Source organism: Danio rerio, chromosome 4 (assembly GCF_049306965.1).
Source record: "Danio rerio strain Tuebingen ecotype United States chromosome 4, GRCz12tu, whole genome shotgun sequence".
NCBI lineage: Eukaryota > Metazoa > Chordata > Actinopteri > Cypriniformes > Danionidae > Danio > Danio rerio.
Window position 1 is genome coordinate 18535317 of NC_133179.1, and position 19782 is coordinate 18555098.

Genomic DNA, 19782 nt, shown 5'->3' on the forward strand with positions numbered 1-19782 from the left:
CTCAGTGGCTGGACAAGACTGTGAAGCCATAGCTGAATAATTGATCAAAAGATAAATGCTATATAGGCTGCTATGAATACACAAACACACACAGGCAAAACCATTTAGAAATGAAAGTGAAAAAGGAGATGATGGGATGAAATAAGATGAAATAATAGCATATTTGCCATCTGGCAGTGCTGCGTCTTTGTTTTATTTAGGCCTATCAGTAAGTCATTTGTCATTACTTTGGGAAACATTTATAAAATGTGATTTATCTTGTACCTGTTTGGAATTTTCCTCATTTACTACCAGCAGCTTAATCAGGTGTGACTTACAGGGCTTTATAAAATCTGTTTTAATTCTGTGTTTTTTTATTTATTTTATTTTTATTCCATTGTAATGGTTGAAAGAATATTAATAACATTAAACAATAAGCTCCTTTTGAAGTGACAGTCAGACGGCTCTGGAGATGAAATCTAAATGTTCATGTTCATTTAGTAAGGCAAAAGATGATGAAAAACCCATGAATGTCAAAAATGTCAAGCACCATTCATTCACAAAAGACACTCAGAACAGTCTTTCATGGTTCAATGTTCACAGACACTAGTCCATATTGTCATTTAATTAAGCAAGTGCTACTTTTTCAATTTAATGCTGCAAAATTCCATGACATTACATATTACACATTTACTTCCAATTCCACAATTGGATTCTGCATCTCTGTCACAGAAGTCATAAAGGCTTGTTGTAAATACCGTCTAGGCAGAATTGTGGACCAACACTGTTCAGTGTGTACAAAAAACATTCAGTTATTATTTTTAGTTTTGATGTTACAGCCAAGAATAATACTAAATGCTTAAAATAGTAGATTTGTGTGATGGCCAATTAGCTGAAATCAAGACGTCATCAATCTGCTGGCTCAAAAAATGATTCAAAAGTCAACTAAAACGGCACATTTTAGACAATATACTCCAGTCAAGCAGCTGGTATTCCTAATGCGATCTCATGGCAATTTGTGATTTAATCCATATAAATTGGTAAAATCTCATTCATGTTATAGTATGATTTGCTCATCCCCCAATTATGGTTGGGTTAGGGGGTTGGAAAACATGCCTCCTATTAAAATTTGTACCCTTCCTTACGAATTAAATCTTAAGAATTCTCACGAATAAGCCACTTTCCTGAATATATGTAATATTTTCTAAATAAAAATAATCCGCTTGTTAAGTCATGACATATGGAATATTGTTTCTGGCTCCAAGCCGCTACTCATCTGAATTGAGAAAATATTTGTTTATGACCCCTTTTTAGTCCCATTACACATTAAAGTGAATTTTACATAAAATGATGGTGTACATAACAGTCTCTGCTGCTACATCACAGACACCAATATTGTAACAGTTTATAACAAATGCATCACTTTCTGGCCATATTAGCATGGAAATATATCTTTTGATCGTGACTTTCGAAAGTATTACATCACCATTAAAATTTGTTAAGTCTCCCTGTACACTTTGATATAGTATAGCACTTGGACCCGAAAGCCGATTTTAGCACTTGGACCTGAAAGCCGAGACTGGACTAGTATTATAGGCTGTATCGTGAGTAACTTGATATAAGGTCAACCATAAGTTATGGTAGGTGTAAATTTAACTATTTAAAGCTGTGATGTACCTTGAAATGTGTCCATTTTCCTACTATGGACGTCAGTTGCTTCATATTAGTTTAATATTTGCCTAGTGCATAGTGCTTTGCTACAGACTCATTAATGCTAATTGATATATAATGCGTGTGAAACTACACCATCCACAAACAACTTCCTCCTCCATTCCTTTGATAAAAAACATCTGGAGCTGTACTGAACTACGCAAAACCCCACCCAGCAAAAAAGAGAAGAATCCAAAAAATCTAGCCTCGGGCAAAGTTAAGAGCTAAGAAAAGCTGTGTGTGAATGTTTCGGCGCACCCTTCGTGTCTTCAAAGCTTATGGGTAGTTTTATTTGTGTTATGAGGAAGCTTACACCTCCAGCCCATCCACATGTGGATGGCGGAGCGCTGAGATTACGTGTAATACACCAGGGTTGATCCACAGCACCGCAGGTCCCTCTTTCATTACGCAACACCGTCTTCCCGCTGCTCTGTTCTAAACCTCCATGACTCTTTCACTGCTGACTGCAGAACTGAGCTAATGCAGTCTAATGTAGACTCATCACATGCTCGTCCTCACCACTGTGTCATCTGCAGATTACCTGGGCCAGGAGGTTAACCATTTAGGCCATAAGGGCAGGCACTAACACACACAGGCAGACAGATGACAAACACACACAAACAAATGCATACTGTGTGATTTAGGCCAGACTATGAATGTAAAAGTTTTATAATGTATAACATAAATAATCTATATAAGATTAAAAAATGTTTTTACTAAAACAATCAAACTATTGATGAATTAATAAAATTCTATATTTGTTATAGTTATATATATTTATATAAAATATTATGTATTTTATTATAATGCAATTATTTATTATAATTATAAAATAAATTTATTAAATATATTTGATTAATTGTAATTATTGTAAATATAAAAAATATTAAAAGCTTATACCATTACGTATATAAAATAATAACAACAATAACAACTTCAAACAGAATAGTATACCTATTTATGCAATATATGATAATAATAATAAACAATATATATATATATATATATATATATATATATATATATATATATATATATATATATATATATATATATATATATATATATATAATTTTATTAAGACTATAAAATACATTCAATTGTATGTTTAAATATCTAACTAAAAACTAATAACAAATATATATCTAATAAAATAAACCGAATATTTATTTTGAGGTTTACTAAACATTATATTTTGTAATCTTATTCAATTACTAGTCTTTATAAAGATTAACTTTAATTGAAATAAACATTTAGTTAAATTTTAAATGCATAAATAATAATAATAATACTAGGAAGCCAATAACTAACTGGCAATTTATAATGATACTTCAGTGTGACACATGCCTTTATACAGTACAAACAATCCACCTCAATTAATATGAGCTCATAAAATCTGCATGCGTGATAATTAAGAAACAATTCTACAGGGAAATCAACATGTCCTGTGATATGCTACGCAATAGTCTTTCCAAAACTATCCCAAGCGTCAACTAACCAGTCTCAAACTAATGCACACACCATCAAAAGTCCAACTGAACAGCATATAATCAAGAGTGATTCATAAGAAATGACCAAAGTGAGGAAGAAACCACAGTATAAAGCTGAGTAGCTTGTGATGACTAACATTTGAAAGCAGAAAAACACAGTCTCAAACTAAAGCGAACAGCGTATAATCAAATGTGATGCGTAAAAAATCGCCAAAGTAATGAAGAAACTGCAGTACGGTGCACATAAAAAGACTGACACCTGAAAGAAATGTCAACACTGTCTCAAGTGTAATGCACAAAACAAACAACTACAAATAAATCATGTAAGTAATGAAAAAAACTACAGATCGGTACAAAGAAAATAATAGTCATCTGCAAGAAACGCTGGACGTTACAGCAAAAAAAAAAAAAAAAGAAGCCTGGTTGCTGCAGCGAACGGAGAACAAAAGCTTTAACAGTGCATTCATGTAAAAAAACAACAACAACTAGAATCCCTGCTAATCCTCCTTCTGCTTCACTCTTCCTCCAATATCACTGACTTACCCAGAGTTTCAGCGTTCATCTCCAAATGTCCAGAGTCCTGGCGGAGGTCCTGACCTGCCTTGACAAGCTCCCTCAACTCTCGGTCTCTGTTCCACAGCGCTGGGATGTTTCATGCATATTTCACATCTATGGCTTTCTTCGCTCTCCAGCCTCTTCTCACAATCAGGTTTGTACTCCAGTCTGAACACGTCAGCTTTTCCCCCCCTTTCAATCAATATGGTGATCCAGCTTACCCATCCAGCCAAAATCCGCTGGGTTTGTAGCAGGTGAGCGTTTCACGGACTCGAGAAGCAGTGTGTGAGACGGAGACTGAACGTCCTTAACTCACTCTCCGCTTTCTCCGCCTCGCTGGCTCATTTCTGTTTGCCCTCCCTCCTCTTACTCTCTCTCTCTCTCTTTCTGTCTCTCTCTCTCTCTGAAGCTTCATTGTTTAATGCGAGTTCCAGCGCTCACTGCAGGGAGATTGCGATACAGTCATCATGGACTCATTTGGTCTTATTGTCTTGAGCCATTTTTGACATCCAAGAAAACAATAGAATATATCATAATATTCATAATGGTTTTAATGGCTATAATGCAAACTGTATTGATTTAATATAAACCATAATAGTGCTTTTACAGGTGATTGTACGGCTTTCTACTGGTGGCAACCAATCATTCTTAATGGACTATGTCCCAATACACACACCATTCAAATTGTGCTATTAAATGCTTAATTGTAACTAATCACTTACATGTATTCATATAGCAGGCACTTTTATCCAAAACTACTTACAAGTGAGGATAACAGAGGCACTCAAAATCGTCAGAGATAATCAGCATAGATGTAAAGCTACAGTAAGTCTTAAGGGGTTTTTTGTACAGAAAAGAGAGGAGTGTGTCTCCTACAGGTGGTTTATCAAGCGCACTCACCAGTGGGAAGCAGACTCAGAATATCAGTGCTTTTCAAGCAGTATGATGCACTTATAAACAGGTGTCTGGTGCAAATGGAGAGGAAAAGAGTGTAACTTTGTTCCAAATCGCATACTTATGCACTATTCTACACTATTTCGTAGTATAAATAGTGTAAGTAGTGCGTTTACATTGAAAACTCTAAAAATAATAAGAGCGCTTTTATTAATTACTTATTATTAAGATGATGCACTTATTCAGCCGGTAAAATGAACTGTGTAATGATTGACACTTTACGCACTCAATGACTGCAGGTTTGCTCACGTAGCGGAAGGGGCGGAGCTATCGGGCAAACATAATGGACAACTTTATTTATTTTGGATTGTGAAAACCATATTCTCCAACGAGAGTGAATATAGCGCCTCCCGATGGTGAATGTGGTTATAATTATAGCAGGTATTATTTGATAGTTTGGTCATTTATTTCACATATTTGGCGACCGTCAAACGTAATCAGGGAAACAGGTTGAATTCCCGTTTAGTAAAAAAAAATATTAGTGTGCCATTTGGGACGACACTAAATACATATGTCATGCTGTGAGTGTGTAAGTGCATGAATGCATAGTGTATAGTGTGCCATTTGAGACGCAGCTTGTGCTTTTTAAACGTGGTTTATTAAGCACACTAACCCTGCATGAAGCACACTAAGGGCGTACTCACACAGGTACATTTGCCTTGAACCGTGCCGAAGCACAAGTTTCTCCACACTCCTCTCCATTGACGGCCTGCACTCGCACTGCATTTTGCCTTCTGAACCTGAGCATGCTTACATCCTCGATGATGCGACTGTTCAGTTTAACAGAAAGAGAAACGCTCTCGCACAGCACAGTGGACATTGCTTTGGTAGCACTTTTGATCCGCACCTGGGTTCGTTTGACATCAGAGTATGGTACATTTGGCTAATGTAAACGCTGTCTTCTAAACTCGGGTGCGCACCCACGAACCATACACGAGTCGGCCTGAAAGAGGTGGTCTGGGTTACGGTTCATGTGAACTCTGGTACTATTCAATTCTGATATGAATGTAATCGTAGTAAATAACGGAATGAACAGCCAACTGTACAACAAACGTTTATTTGTGTGTGTTTGTGTATGTCTGTGTATCACCTGCCTTGGTGACAAGCGGGACTGAACCAGTAGACACAGTGATAATGTCTGCTTGCCTCCACCAAAAACGACTTCTGCAGACATAGCGTGATTTTTTGAACGGTCTTCAAAAAAATTTTTGCGGTAGGTCAACGCAAATGGCTCTCTGTATTTTGTTTTTGGTAATAAAAGCAAGAGATTTAGCAGAAGTAGAATGACCATGTTATGCTTATGTCTCCATTTTGCCACTTTGCTTTTATGGCCGTCACCTAGCAACAGCTGTACACAAAACAGCAGCTTGATGATGCAATCGTACTGAGTTTCAGAAAGATGGTGTGAACACAAACCAGCTGAGAAGGTGGCAAGGGGGAGACAATCGAACTTGGGTTCAGTACAGGTAATTGAACCAAGTGTGAAATCACCCTTAGTCATTTGATATGTAGTGACATGCAGTCAAATATTTTGCTGAATACATCCACCACTTTAGATGCTCATAAATTATTATAAAGGTCCTTGTGCTGCAGGTATTAGGAGGTTTGCTGAAGCTGCAGCTGTCGTGCAATGAGGGGTTTGATTCTTTGATAAACTATGACAGTTTGTGTTCATTGAACTGTAAGAATGATTAATAAATTCATATAAAACACCACGCCAAAGCCCAACCTAACCACACTCTGGCACACCTTTTCCAACCGGGCCATGGACAGCCAACTGAACTGTGTCTGGGCTTGATTCGGAACACTCACACTTGTCAAACAAACCGGGAAACGTGCCTGGGCACGATTCAGATAGCATAGTGTGATTAGGCCCTAAGAAATGCTTCATATTTTTCCAGACAAAAGGGGACATAAAAATACAAAATAAAAGTTTCTGTTCACAATCAGTTTATTTTGGATATATAAATACATGGCACGAGAGATTGTTTTACATTGATTGGCAGAATGCTTTGCAAAAACTAAATTCATTGAATGAATTGTTTTTATAGTGTCAAGAGACAGTCCAAAGCATATATTTAATGGCCAAAAATAAATGGTATGGTCGGAAGAGCCAAACCCTCAATTTACACTGCAAGTTGAAACAGGAGAAAACAGGAATTGCAGTCATTCTGGTTAAGGCTTTCTTAAAGGCTAGAGTTGTTACAGTATGTATTGCTTTTAATGAAAGCTGTAATAGAACTATCGGGAAGGGCATGTTAAAACCTATTCAGTACGTCCTAGTGGAATATGTCCAAAAACACAATAGAAAACAATCAAATGTACTGGGTTTGATGCTTAAAATTAGATGGGTTTTGTCTGATGTTTTTAGTGATACTTGTACTGGAAACTTTTAGAAAAGATTTAAAAATTTAGGAATGATTTACAATATTTCAAGAGTTCACACTTAGCTGATGATTGATTATCAGCCGTTTGCAAGGCGAGAGGGAAGTTTGAGCTCAGGTAGATCTCGAGAACTCCCCTGCTTTAGTAGCTAATGAACAGTTAGAGATTGATTTTAAGAGATAACTACTAGAATGTCTATGGTGCTGATTTGGATTAGTCAATTAACTTAAGTTGCATGCTTTGGATGGTGGGAGGAAACCAAGGACATGAAAACTCTGCACAGAAACGTTGGCTGGCTTGGTAAGGACTAGAACCAGTGATGTTCTTGCAGTGAGGCAACAGTAACCACTAGGCCACCGTGCCACCCATCTAGGAAAGGAGGAGATGGGGTGGAAAGGGGGATTCTTCAAAACGAAGATGGCTGTTACATGGAACTTAGGGTATTTATAGTGGCTTAGGAATTATCTGATTGGTAAATTATAAATTGGATAATGCGGGACCAGCTGCAAGCAATCATAAGCATGTTATCCTCTCGAAATTAGTTTATAAATAAACTTCACTTTTAAATCACAGTGATGTTATAATAATACTGTTGATCAGGAAGAATTAATATTTTACATGTTACATGTACATCAAACTTGTTTTCGTATTTTTAGTAATTTAAGTGAAATTAACTTAAATAAGGTTAAATATGGTTTCTCTGTCCAAAGCTTCATTGTTTAATATAAGTTTCAATGCTCACTGAAGTAAGACTGCAATACATTCATGCTGGTCTCATTTGGTCTTTGTTGTCAGAAGGCATTTTTTCGACATGATCGTCATCAATGGGCTTAACACACCGATCCGAAAAAAACCCACTAGGTAAAGGGAGTTGCTGAAATATGGCTTGTGGTCTATCTTGCACCTTACGGTTAGTGCAAAAACAGCAACATGACAGCTGACTGTTATGGCTCTCAACATTTGAAATGTGTGAGGGATATACGTGTGTATATATACAGCAGGTTATATAATGACACCTGACAGAAATAGATTTCTGCACCAGTGCAGCTTACTTGCCTTACTAGCACACAAACACACACACACACAGTCAAACTGTATTCAAATGTGCACTGCATGATGTACAGTATGTGTATCATTTTGGTTATGAGACAATATTGGATGTTTTTATTATATTATCTATAGGGTTGAATTGATATCAAAAATGTAATTGAGCATGCCTACATCTGCCACACTTAGACTACATTTAGATTTAATGCTCTTCAAAGCCCTGTTTTTGCATGATATTAACATTTTTTTTTTTTATCTGATCACAAGTGGTCAGCCAAGATGTTGCTGTTTCTACCTGGTATGACCATGAATTCAGATGCATCTCTTGTAACTACTTGAGTTGAATTTCATTAACACTCTTCCCTTTTATTTTTAGTCATTCTTTTCATCAAATTCATTCAAAAATTGATTAAGCCATTCTTTACATCAAATTCATTCAATTCAAGGAGCACTTGTGTAACAAAATAATCTATGCAGTAGGAAAGCAGATAAATGATGGTACTGTTGATTTCATTGGTAATTGGTATGTTTTGGTACAACACAGAAAATTAAGTATAAATACTTTGATTCTAATCAAAGTGATTTGAACACATTGACCGCATCTAGGTTAATTATACAAAACAATTAAATGCAGTTTTGAGGATGTCTGGCAGTAAAAAAAAGTGGAAAATCAACATGTCAACAAATCAACAATTAATGTTGGCAAAGTGTGATTGGATTGATGAAAAAGCACCTTACTGTAGGTGTAAACAGTAAAACACAAATGTCTAATTATTTATATTAACCACTGCCATATTTTGTTGACTAAACTCAATAGTGACATTGAATAAATTGTTAGCTGATTAGTGAGTATTTAGTGAGTACTAGTGAGCATTTACTTTCTAGCGATTAAAAAATTCTAAACAAACATTCAATATATACACTACTGTTCAATTGGTCAACATTAAAGTGTAATACTATTTCACAATATTACAGCTTTTACTATATTGCTGATCAAATAAATAACTTTGATGAACAGAAGTAACTTTTTTCAAAGCACTTTAAAAACAATCTAATCATTCATTAATGTTGAAATAAATCTAATGTTTTCATGCAACTTTCATGACAGAACTTGACAACCTGAATATAAATTATTCTATTACAACAGTACAAAGACAGCAAATTGATATCCGAGACATAAAACCACCTCAGCTGCGTATAGAATGGAAAAAAAATAAACACGATTTATTTCCTGGGATGAGGCGCGATTATATAGTTTGCTGATCATCACACAAGGACATGTGACTGCAGATACTCCACTGATCCATGTAATAAACACATTTCCCTATCTGAAACTCTATCCAGCTCTACAAACGTCATGTTTAATCTATTTTTATGAATGCAATAGATGGCTGTCTTTAAGAAAAGGGGCTGCTGGATCATCTTGATACCCAACAGCGGAATCTGTACTGGGGAAACAATCTCAGAGCAACACTCATAAGGTCATGGGCCAAAAATGTGTGGCAGCGTGCGTCAATTCAACACATGATAAACCCACAGGCCAACCCACCCACACTCACAAACACAGCTATGGAAAAATAAATAAAAATAAGACACAACTTGAAGATTCTCAAGTTTTGCTGGATGTAATAAATGTGTTAAGTATGGGTTTGAAGAAAATGTATATTAAACTATAGCTATAATGGTCTGGTGACATTTCTTCTAAATTTAAGTTATATATAGCAATTTAAAATAAATTAAAAAGTCTAAAAATGAAAATTGCTAAATAACAATTTTCATTTGCAGTGATTGAAATTCAAGGTTATTCCACCAAATATTGATATCCTAATTTAAATGCTGGTATTTTGCTGTCTATAAATAAATAGAAACAGGTCTAAAAACACCTTCATTTGAATTATTTTAACCACTTTAATGGTATATATGACAATTAGGGCTGAGCAATATATCATTTGAGCATCAATATCGCAATGTGTGTGTCCGCAATCATCACATTGCAAGATATGCAATGTTGAGTAGGGATTATAGGTGACCAAGAATGACAAGTCAAAACACAGGAGTTTTGTGGAGACCCTCCAGAAATTAAGCACAACAGATAAGTATTTTGAAGAGCCCCTATTTTGTATTATAAATGGTCATATTTTGGTTTTGGGGGTCTCCAACTACAGCTGATATGCATGCAAGGTCAAGAAACACTTTCATTGTCTTATAGTATGCATTTATTTTTACCTACATATCCCAATGATTCCCATATGATTCAATCAGAGATTCATTTGTTCCCAAAGTCCTCCTTAGCGTGAAGCTAAACTGATTGGTCCCATGGTCCAGTCTATTGTGATTAGTCAACTGCGTTCAGCACGAGACAGAGAGAAATGCCCAGTACGGCTATGAAGTAGCAGAGAGTGAGAGCCCAACGCAGGAATGCAATAAAGCAATGCAGTTAAACACCAGCATGTTACTCTATACTTAAAGCTAACCCCAATAAAAACAATGACACATATTCAGTATTAATCCACACAATGGCAAAAGTTTTTGACCGTGCTGCACATGTGAGGAACAGCTGATGGTGACCATAACAAGGACAAGCAGCAAAGGATTGTGAGTTTAGAAACGCATTTAAATTGTTAAAGTAGAAAACATGTGTCGAGGTTTCAACATGATTTTGGACACAATATGTGAATAACCCCATAAAGATTTAACCTTACAGATACAGTACAAGCACTGATCTATAACAGATAAGTGGTTACAAGCCACATAGGGCGATTACAACTTACAAAACACAATTAAACAGATATATAGCAAACTAAACAAAACAAGGCAACACTTTTAATTACACTTACATGTCATGATGCGGAGGAAAAAGAAACTGGTCCATATAAACTGTAACAGTTACTGACAAAGTCCCTGTCAGCAAACTTAATAGCAAACGGCCTGCAAATCCCGCGTTGCAGCGTAGGTTATTGTATCAATCATCAGAAAAATGAAAGGAAAAAACACAGCACAAGGTTGGCTATACTGTGGTGTTGTTGTGAAAATTTACTTTAACCCTTTATTCCCCACAGCCAAATCTCAATCTGTAATTAATCCGTCATCTTCGTGTCATGATCAGTCCAGTGATCTCAGCTCTCCGCTAGTGTCTGAAAGGGAAGACGCATTCACATTTTGACCATATCTGGAACTACATATTTGGCGATGTACCGTATCGATGTCGACGCATTCAAGCAAAACATCCGAACCCAAACAGATTCATTCATTTGACTTTAAAGAATCAAGAGTCAACTGATTCTTTAAAGAATTAATAGCTTTAAACACGGAGCACTTTCAGATTTAAACCTCAGCTGGATGTTTCATTCACTTAGTGCTGTTACACACTGCATGGAAGGGCATTTTCAAAAATCCATAATAGGGGCTCTTCAAGAGAGTTCAAGTATAACAATAAAGATTCATTCTATTGAACAGTTTACATGATGAAGACTTTGCATTGTTAATTTACATTTGATTATTCAATTTCAATAAGCAAACACTGTTAAACTCTTTGCAAAAAGAGTTATTCAAGTCATCTGGTGAAATTATATTGCAATATATTACATTTATATATATATATATATATATATATATATATATATGTGTGTGTGTGTGTGTGTGTGTGTGTGTGTGTGTGTGTGTATATATATATATATATATATATATATATATATATATATATATATATATATATATATACACACATATATATATATATATATATATATATATATATATATATATATATATATAAATGTAATATATTGCAATATAATTTCACCAGATGACTTGAATAACTCTTTTTGCAAAGAGTTTAACAGTGTTTGCTTATTGAAATTGAATAATCAAATGTAAATATTTTTTTTTCTCTGACATGCATTGTGAGATATATATATATATATCTCACAATGCATGTCAGAGAAAAAAAAATATTGTAATGTCAAATTTTTGTACTGTCGTGCAGCCCTAATGACAATGTTTTTATTTTAAATATGAAAGATCTGTCTTAATAAACAATAAAACTAATATTTTATAACATGTTAACCCATACCTAATACATTCATTACCAGAGAAACAATGGTCTCTTTTTTATTATTATTATCTATTTCCATAACTGTACAGCATGCACAGAGCAGCCTCAATGTGTCTTCTGGTATTAAAGCAAATGTTTTTATCATGGTTAAGGTGTGAGGGAGTGTAATATGGGTGCCAAAAGGAAAGAACAGATAGACTGAACAAGAGGGGGAGTGTGTGCGTGTGTTTGTGTGTATATGTGTGTGTGAATGTGTGTTTGATGGGCCTGCTGTGTTAACGAAGGCAGTAGCCATCTGCTAGTGTAAGAAAAGACAATTTGCAATCTGTGCGTTTGGAGAGGTGACAGGAAGTGATGAAAACAGGAATGCAACACAAAGGACATGAAAACTCATTACATACACACACAGTCACTGAATGACAAATGTCGGACCACACACACACACACACACTTAAAACAAGACACTGCAGGTAAGCATGGTCAACAAAACTAATAGTAATCACCATACTTCCCCACTTGATTGATTTCATTATGAATTGTGAACAACTGTGAGCTTTCTAAGATGCTGTTTAAATATGCGTGAGGGACTATTTAATAAAAGATGTAATCATTTGCATTCATTACAGTATCTGAACACTGGATAAAGTCATGTAGGTTCAGAATTTCTTATTAAGACACATTAGAGTTTTTACAAAGGGGATTATTTATCATTACAATATTCAGAAAATACAGCCTGAAAAGTGAAAAATAGACAATTTATGTAAACAATAAAGTGTTGCATATAATCAGACATATTTTTGACGAACATATCATTCAGTAAATGTACAAACATAAACGTGAAGTCTGATGTAAGAGCTGCTTAAGATTCAAATTTTTACTTACAAAAACAGCTATTAAAAATATGCAACTTAAAAAATAACAGACATTCATTCATAAAGTGCAACAAATACACATTTAAAGGTGTATGCTGGACGCTTTCCTTTTATTAGTCTAAACTAACATTTTCATCTTAAAGCATACATGCCCTTACACACTTACACACTTACTCACACACAAACACGTCAGCTTTGAATCATCCGCACTTCACGCAAGCTGTCTCTATGGGAACTACCACAAGCAGTCATGGCAACCGGGTAACAGTTGTCAAAAAAACCCAGCTAGACTATTATTACGAGCTAAATGACTTCTGACCGCCTACCAACACGGCAAACATAAACCAGCCACTGCCCAGAAACACAGCCCAGCACAGCATGAGACAAGTAAGAACAAATGCTATTTAAATACATTAAATACAGCAGCTATAGTCAGAGCTGTGCTAAAAATACACACTGGAAAATATCATTTAAAGCATTTTACACCGCTCTTTCTTGTGGCTAAAACCGATGGAGACTGAGCTGATTCACAGTCCAACAGAAAACTCACCACAGCTCAACCCAGGAATTTGGGGTCAATATAACAATGAAAATAATTGAATCGTAATATGACTGTGCTTTAAAAAGCCACAGACTTGCGATCGCTCGGCCAAAAGAGACCAAATCCTCCATTTGGTTGAAAACAATTCCAGGCGGCGTTGGATGCCTTTCATTTGGAGATTAAGCTCATGATGTTTGAACTAGAACTAAGTGATTTATTCGATAAACATCCAGCAATGTAATAAAGAGCATTATGAATCATGAATGAAATGTATGAATATGAATGTACTAATATGCGTATCAATTTCTATATCCCTATATAATGACAGTATGTGTGTTTGTCTGTGTGTATGTGTATATTAAAATATCTGTACAGCTTAAAGTGAATTTGAAGGTTTAACTAGATTAATTAGGTTAACTAGGCAGGTTAGGGTAATTAGGCAAGTTACTGTATATCGATGGATTGTTCTGATCGGGAAAAAAAATAGCTTAAAGGGGCTAATTATTTTGACCTCAAAATAAATGTAAAATTATAAAATAATAAAAAATAATAAAATAAAATAATAAATGTAAAAATTAAGAACTGCTATCATTCTAGCTGAAATAAAAGAAATAAGACTTTCTCCAGAAGAAACAATATTATCAGACATACTGTGAAAATGTCCTTGCTCTGTTAAACATTATTTAATGGGAAATATTTAAAAAAAAAAAAAAAAAATCAGAGGGGGGGCTAAAAATTCTGACTTGAACTGTATATATATGTATATATATATATAAACAGTTTTTAATTTTTTTAAAAGCATATTTTAAGGTCAAAATTTCTAGCCTAGTTTACAGAACAAACCATTGTTATACAATAACTTTATATATATATATATATATATATATATATATATATACATCATAATGAACAATTAATGTTATGCATTAATATGAATGTAAAAAGCACTTTTTTTTACTTTTCATGAAATCACACCTTACAATTTTATGCTCATTTCAATTTATGTCTATAAACTATAATTAAACATTAAACCACTTATGTTAGAATAATATTCAACATTACAAAATAATTATATTGTTAATGCAGAAAAATAACTACATAACCTGCTATCTATATAATTAAAAAAACTAAAATCACTAATAATATATTAAAGGCAATATTAAAAATAAATATATAAATAATAAATTACAACGCAGGAATATGCAGAAATATAAATCTAAAAAGTTAAATTTCTATTTTTTTATTATCTATAGTGCTCAGCATATATGAGTACACCCCTCACAAATTTCTAACTTAAATGAGTCTTCTTTATAAGATGCTTTACAATAATATATTTGTCCATATAATAACTTATTTCTGCATATATAACTTACATAACAGTCCAAAAATGTATAAAATATATATATATAATTTTTAAATATATATAATATTTTAAAAAAGAAGATAAATCGTGAGAAACAAAATATATATAAACTTTTGCATTTTGTAGTTTTTGCAATATTTTGTAGAATTTAAATGTATTATTTTTCTCTCTCTAAAGATGTCTGATGAGTAAAATATTATTTTAATAAATATATCCATTTAATAATCTGTTTTGTTCAAATGCTCCAAAACATATTGGCTATATTCACAGACAAATGGATAAATATATTTATTTTAAAAATAGAGCGTACTCATTTATATTGGCCACTGTATGTTTATATATATATATATATATATATATATATATATATATATATATAATCTTAATATTTTAACAACATTAAATGTATATATTTATATATTTGTTATTAATTAGATATTTGTATAAAGAATATATCATATTAAACATTATATGAATAACTATAAGGTTTTAAGATTCTATCTATCTGACATCCTGTGTTCTGTCCATTTTGGGACTTTTTTAGTTAGAAAATGTCATCCCATTTACATAATTTTTGGAATATGAAATGCAAAACTCAATATCCCAGAAATGACATGATTCTAGCCTGATTAACAAAACTTTACATTTACACAACATTATTACTGTATATGCGGTCGTACTATATCATGTACAGCGCAGTGTTGCGTATAATGTCTCTCTCACTGTCTGTGTGTGTGTGTGCATATGTGTGTGTGAGAGAGAGCAATTATAAAGCTTCTGGGGAATGCAGACATGTTGAGCCCTGTTATGAATATTATCAGATGAATGCCTGTGCAAACCCTCAGGCCGACACACACAAATACACACAGACGGACACACACACACAGACGGACACACGGACACACACACACACACACACACACACACACACACACACACACACACACACACACACACACACACACACACACACACACACACACACACACACATACACACACATACACACACAGGCTCTTACATGCATGAAATGATGCCAGTGAGACATTCAAGAAACACACAGTCATGCAAAGTGTGAGGTTTGCCATCAACTGCCTTTGTCTAAAGAGCCTGTCATCTTCACATCACTGTCTCTGCTTGCTCACAAAAATCTGTGTTGGAATGCTGCTCAAAAATAAAAAATGAGCTTAATAAGGACATTTCTTAATATTGACCCAATTCACCCAATTTTTGACATCTTAAATGGGACACAATTAAAGTGAACCCCTCAAAACCTTAATGCTGAGGCAATGTCAATTAAATGTGTAAACAGAAATAGAGCAGAAAGAGACACCAAACACTTCATGCTGATACTTAATGTCTCAAAGAGACTAAACTCAGATGTGTGTTGTATTGATAATATTTAGTGTATATAGAAATGTACAGAAATGTATAAATGACTTTAATTTATATACCTAACAAATAAATAAATAAATAAATAAATAAAACAGCAATTAAATATAAAAATGATTATGTCTTGAACACTTCACCGGCAAATAAAAGACTGATACAGCCATCTAGTGAATTATAAGGTGTATTACAGCTTGAAAAAAAGACTGATTTTAGGCAAATTAACAATAAGATCAAGCTGTATTTCATTTAGCTCACATGCTCATCAGCTAGCACTGCTTTGGTTTTAATGTTACTCTTACTGAATTTTAACTAAATTAAACCACATTGCACATAACATATAAAATAAGATAAAGATAAAAATAAAATAAATAATATAAATTAAAAATATGAATGGTTAATTATACAATTAAGAAACAACAATCATTAGTGATATTTTTTCCTAAACCAATATTATCTATTTTAATTATATCTGAATAATACAAAGTATAATTTATGTTAAAAAAATGTTAAATATGAAGGTAATTATAAAATTACCATGATATTAATATTATACTATTATATATTAATGCACATGCATTTCAAGAATAAATGACAATTAAATATATCATCATTTACAATAATAACAATACAATAAAAATAAAGCTGCAAATATTATAAACAGTTATAAATAATAACAGATTAATAATAATAATATAATAATAATTAATATAATAAAAATTATAATAATAAACAGAGATCACCAAAGATTAATATTGATAAATGTTGAGGTGTTAAACTGTATTAATAGTATGTGTGTTACAATGCAGTTAAATGTCTCTGGCATCACAATTTATACATTTTTGCTTTTAAATAAACTAAACGAAAAAAAAAAAATAAATGATCAATATCTGACATTAATTATTTACATTTACATGTAGTCATTTAGCAGACGCTTTTATCCAAAGCGACTTACAAATGAGGACAAGGAAGCAATTGACACAACTATAAGAGCAACAATAAATAAGTGCTGTAGGCAAGTTTCAGGTATGTAATGTGTAAGAAGCAAAACATTAGTATTATTTTATTTTTTTCTGTAATATAGTTAGCGGTGGAGCCAGGGAGGCAATTGCAGATTAGCAGATGAGGCAATAATCACATTTTACTTTTGATAAAATAAATGCAGTCTTGTCCAGTCTTTTATCAAATACATAAATCGGTCTTTTATTCATAAACATCTGCACATTACTAATTTGATCTACTGAAAAAGACACAAAGCGTGTACAAACGATAGTCACTTTTGAAAATGCGTTAATTTATACATTTTATCTACTAATATTTACCATAAATCCTCCAATACGAGCAAAAAAAAGTGTAGCATTTGTAAAGGTGACAGCTCTTGTGTCCTTCTTTTCAGAGAGTGTATAAAATGAACACTGACCTTATGATGACCTCATAATGCCTCAGTGTGAGTGTGTAATAGTGTTTGTGAACAGCAGTAACACACACATCTTGTCACCGGCTTGTCCAGAAGCCTCAGCATCTGCTGCCCTGAGCGTTTATGAGCTGATTTAATCTGGATCGCTCCACAAATGCTATTTCTCTCCCACTGCTCTCTCTCTCTCTTCTACACACTATCACTCCTCAATCTCTGAAGCAAACTGCTACTCTCATGCTTTTAGTCACCATGTTACGTTTTAAAGCTGGCCTTCTCTAATAGAATTAAAACATGGCATTAGGGGTGTGTGACAGTCATCAAAAATTATACACTGATATTTATTGGAGCAAAAAAATAAATACATAAATAAAATCAAGTGCAAAAATGTGCACCTCACTTGGACAAGTTTTTGAAAGTTTGAAAGAAATGTCTTAAGCAACATAGACTATGTTTACATGGACATCAGTAATCGAATTATTTGCCTTAATCTGAGTAAGACAATAATATTATTAAGGTGTTTACAGGAGGCTTTTTGAATGTTCCTTTCATGATCCCGTTTTACATGTTACAGCACATAATTCTATCAACGTCATTGGGTCAGGACGCTATCCACATATCCTCCAGAGTTTCATGTAATGTGGGGTGTTTCATTTTTAATTTGTTGACTTCAGACAGTCTGGCAGTTTCACTTTCATTCAGGAACATTTCATGCATCCTCCCTGTGACAAACAAGATATTGGATGCTACTCATGCTAGTATGAACTGCTGAATCAGTGCAGTTGTAATGGAATTTGATACTGCACGCTGTATGGGAAAAAACATTTCTTTGGTCTAAGGTCCTTCACTGACTCGGTAGGTGCAGAGAATAGCATCAAATAGCCGTGTAGAGCTGTGCATAGATAGATTTGCTCTTCAGTGTTTGGACTCTCAGCAGTGAATATTAAACCACACAGAACTGAACTGAACTGAACTTCAACTGGCGCTGCTCCAATTCACTATAATCTTCTATTGACACAATCTACATTGTAAAAGCACTATAGAAATAAAGATTTGAATTGAATATGGAACATTCCAACACAAAATGCGGCGAAAATCCTACATGACAGTAATAGCTTGATTGCGGTGTTTGCATGTCTGTACTGCACTTCAATAATGTGACTGAAATAGCCATACTACACGTCTTAATTGGATTTCTGCGATTAAGTTCGATTATGACTTTAGTCGGATTAAGGTAATAAAAAAATCCCTGTTTACATGGAAGACTCTTAATCAGAGTACTGTCTTAATCCTATTAAAAGCAGTTTATTGGTAACCAGGAAGTCATGTTTTTGTTAGCAGAAAGTTGCTAGGCAACTGAGGCACATATTCAAATGAACAGGAAAAAAAGTAGCAGAAACACTGAAATACAGTTGAAGTCAGAATTATTAGCCCCCCTGATTTATTAGCCCACTGTTTTTTCCCCCAATTTCTGTTTAACAGAAAGAAGATTTTTGAACACATTTCTAAACATAATAGTTTGAATAACTCATGTCGAATAAATGATTTATTTTATCTTTGCCATGATGACAGTGAATAAAATTTGACTAGATGTTTTTCAAGACACTTCTACACAGTTTAAAGTGACATTTAAAAGCTTAACTAGGTTAATTAGGTTAACTAGGCAGGATAGGGTAATTAGGCAACTTATTGTATAACGATGGTTTGTTCTGTAGACTGTCAGAAAATATATAGCTTTAAGGGGCTAATAATTTTGACCTTAAAATGTTTTTTTAAAAATTTAAAACTGCTTTTATTATAGCCAAAATGAAACAAATAAGACTTTCTTTAAAAGAAAAAAATATTATCAGACATACTGTGAAAATTTCTTTGCTTTGTTAAACATAATTTGGGAAATATTAAAAAAAGAAAAAAAAAACTCAAAGGGGGGTTAATAATTTTGACTTCAACTGTACATGCGGTCATTTTGACAGGTATGGCCATTCAAGGTAGAACTATTTAGAACTCTTTTGCGTTTCATAATTTTAAC

The 19782-nt window shown here is 33.7% G+C and overlaps 1 protein-coding gene across 23 annotated transcripts in view; it reads right to left on the reverse strand.

The window, feature by feature from the left end:
• The window catches only part of anks1b (ankyrin repeat and sterile alpha motif domain containing 1B), a 315281-nt gene that overhangs the window by 58553 nt on the left and 236946 nt on the right, over window positions 1-19782 (reverse strand). For 2 of the 23 annotated variants that reach the window (XM_073946420.1, XM_073946419.1), the window contains exon 1: window positions 3723-4033. The exons of the other annotated variants lie outside the window; for them this stretch is intronic. The gene's annotated coding sequence lies outside the window, so the exon portion shown is untranslated. Of the gene's footprint in view, window positions 1-3722; window positions 4034-19782 lie in introns of those variants that run through there. 23 annotated transcript variants of the gene reach the window in all.